Raw genomic sequence first — 3,624 nt, 5'->3', positions numbered from 1 at the left:
GCGCTGAGAGGCTGGGGCTTGTGCCCCGCCCAGGATGCAGGCGATCGCGCGCGGCTCCTGGAAGCCCCTAGCCCCCTCATCCTGGTGGCGGTCTTCGTTTCTCCTTGGCTGCGGTGGCAGCGGTGGGAGGCCTGCGTTGCCTTGCGGGCGATCCTCGCGAGGCTGATCCCTCCAGTCTCCCTCGCGAGGCTGATCCCTCCAGCCTCCCTTGCAAGGCGGGTCTTGCCAGCGATCCTCGCGAGGTTGATCACGCCACCCTTGGCGCGGGCCACGGTCTTCCCAGTGTCCTGTGTTCCTTCCTCCTCCTCGGCCGTAGCCCCGGTCACTGCGGTCAGGGCGACGGCCGATCCTTCCTTCTCGCACGACTCGGAGCTCTTGACATTCGTTGGGGTTGTGGGTGTGGAGGTCGTGGTACACACAGTACCGGTTGCCCTTGGAAGGTTCGGGCTGGTCTCTGCCCCGCTTGGTGTTTGGTTCTGCCGCGAGCACGGTAGCCCCCTTGTGCTTCACATCCTTGGCCTTGGGCTTCTTCTCTTCTGGGTCTACGGCAGGCAGCTCGAGGAGGGAGAGACGCCCTTCCTCGGCCCTGGCGCACTTGGTTGCCAGGTTGAACAGTTCCAAGGAAGTGCACAGGTCTTCATGCATCGCCAGCTCCTCCTTCATCTTGACGTCGCGCACGCCGTCGGAGAAGGCCGAGATGATGGCCTCCTCAGTCACCTTGGGAATCTTGAGGCGCGCGTTGTTGAAGTGCTGGATGTACTTCTGCAGGGTCTCCTCGGGCATTTGCTTGATGCGGCGCATGTTGCTCACGGCGGGTGGCCGGTCGCGAGTGCCTTGGAAGTTGGTGATGAAGTGGGTGCGCATCTCGTCCCAGGAGGAGATTGTGCCTGGAGCCAGGTTCAGGAGCCAGGTGCGGGCCCCGTCCTTGAGTGCCATGGGGAACCAGTTCGCCATGACCTTCTCGTCTTCGTTGGCAGCTTCGATGCCTAGCTCGTAGAGCTGGAGGAACTCCGCAGGGTCAGCCGTGTCGTCGTAGCGCGGAGGCAAGTCTGGCTTGAACTTGCCGGGCCACGCGACGTTGCGTAGTTCGGCGGTGAAGGCGCGGCAGCCCGCTGTGGCCACGGGAGGCCTTGGATGACGGGGAACTTGGTCTTGCATGTCCCCACGCGCTGCAGCTAGGAGCAGCGCGGGGTCTTGACGCGCGGGAGCAGGAGCATGGTCACGACGTGCTGGAGCAGAAAGCGCCCGGGCAGCTTCTTGCGGGTGAGGGACTACTTGAAAGCTCTACTCTTGCTGCGCTGGCGCCTGACGGAGCGGGTTCCGCCCAGGGGCCACGCGCCTTGGAGCCATGGCGCCTTCCTGAGGAGGAGGCGGCCGGGCGCCGCCGGAGCTTCATTGCCCGCGCGGGGCGAGGTGCGGTGCAGCGGAACGGACGGCGCAGGAGAGCCCCTGTGGCGCGGACGAGCTCGGCGATGCGGTCGAGCCATTCTTCGTAGACGTCGTCGACGGGACGGTAGCGCAGGAGCTCGTTCGCCGCGATGACTGCAGCCCGAGCCTCCATGGGCGCGTAGAGCGTGCGGGACGAAGAACCAGCTAGGGTGAGCGAGGGAGTCGCGGTGCGGCTGTCTTGCCGCACAGATCGGATGCTGGGACGATGCTTGCTGCTCGTCCCCCGCCAGGCCGATGGCGGTGTTGACGGCAGGTGACAGCGAACAGCGAGGATGCCCGCCGACAGGGGCCGTCTGGGCGACGCGGGTAGCGAGCGCGACCCGGCGCTCTGCGCGGGCCCGACGAGCGTCAGACATGGGCGTGATGGTCGGAGGAGAACGGGGCGGTGGAAGACGAATCCCGGCGCACCCCTACCTGGCGCGCCAAATGTCAGATTTCGGTTCCGGCAGACCCTTGAGGTTCGAACACTGGGGTGCGCGCGGAGATTTCGCCTCCTACCTACCTGAACTCCTCCGCCTTACTAGGATCTAAACTAAGGAAAGAACAACACAAGAGACACAGGGTTTATACTGGTTCGGACCATCGTTGTGGTGTAATACCCTACTCTAGTGTGTGGTGTGGTGGATTGCCTCTTGGGCTGATGATGATGATGAACAATACAAGGAAGAACAGCCTCGCGAGGGTCTGCACTTGGCTGGGGCGATGAACTGCTGGGAGGAGCTCAGTCACCCCTCTCTCTCTCTCTCTCTCTCTACCTGACCTTCTCTATCTTTCCAACTCTCTGGCCAACTCTTTCTTCCCCAGCCTCTAGCCTCTCTCTCTTCCTGTCTCTCTCCCTGCCTGTGGGTGGCTGGTCCTATTTATAGAGGCCCTGGTCCTCTTCCCAAATATCGAGCGGGAAGGGAGCCAACAATGGCGGGCTAATTTGAAGGGGGACTACTAGTATCAACTATCCTGACAAAAGTGGTCTTCGCCTGCGCAAAGCTCTGGTGATGACGCCGTCTTGGGCTCCACGGTGACCTCCGTCTCGTAGTCCTCCTGGTCTTGGTCTTGTTGCACCGAAATGGCAACCTTTGCCTGATGCCTCGGTACTCCACGGCTGCGCTTTCCCCCTTTGCACCAAAGAGGAAGGGAGGACGCTGCGCGGGCTGGCACCCGCCTGGCGCCCCTGGTCGTCATGGCTTGCATCACGGGCACCTCGTGAGGTACCCCGCCTTGATCTCTCCGCCTCCTCATGAGCCAGCCTGACGAGGCCGCGCCTGAGGAAGCTCCGCATCGTCCGCGCCGCGAGGCTTGGCCCCTCGCGAGGGTCTTGGGTTAGTGTTGGTGAAGATGGGCCGCGCTGGGCCCCCCTTTGAGCCATGCCGCAGGCCGCAGGCAGGCAAGTCTGGGGACCCCCGTTCCCAGAACGCCGACAGTTATGGCGCCAATATGGATGATGAGGATTGGAACACAAATCTCCCTTTGTGCAGTTCCACCAAAATGAACCAACTGTTCCATTCTGACATTCCAGTTAAACAGCACAAAAGTCACTCCTTTTAAGAAGAGTTTTGTGCAGTGCACCAATAGGTCACAACAGCAACCAGGTGAATTGGATATCCCTGTTTGCACAAAAAGGCACAGAGGAAACAGTTAGAGTCTCAAACAATTACATGCAAAAACATTTTGGCTAAACTTGTCATGGCTTATAATAGTGGCATGGCTTCATTTTTACCAGGGCCATTAGATTAAGAACACCTAAGGCTCCGTTAGGTTCACAGGTTTGGTGCAAGATTTTCATAGGAACACAATTCCTACGGTATTCTTTCCCTTCCAACCATTCGGAACACGGGAAAGGTGAATAGTGTTTCATAGGAAAGCTGGTCTGGTAGTACTGATTCCATAGGATTAGAAACATCCACGCGCTGCTCATTTTTTGGGTGGAAGCCCGAGGTAGGCGCTCGCTGCCATGCGTTAGACAGGTTGTTGTGCTGTGTTGCCGGAATAAAAAAATCAACATGTGTGTGGTACGTGAGGTGAGGACAGGAGTAGTCACTGTGCAGCTAAATAAAAAAATAGCATCTCATACTGCCAAGCATGCTACTCTAAAAAAACAAATATGTACATTTCGTAGTCCATCCAAACACATTCTCTTGAGAGTTTCCTCCGGTTCGCTGTTCCATAGTTTTATACCTA

The sequence above is a fragment of the Triticum dicoccoides genome, chromosome 6A (genome assembly GCF_002162155.2).
Source record: "Triticum dicoccoides isolate Atlit2015 ecotype Zavitan chromosome 6A, WEW_v2.0, whole genome shotgun sequence".
NCBI lineage: Eukaryota > Viridiplantae > Streptophyta > Magnoliopsida > Poales > Poaceae > Triticum > Triticum dicoccoides.
Note: the sequence above shows the minus strand (reverse complement) of the source record.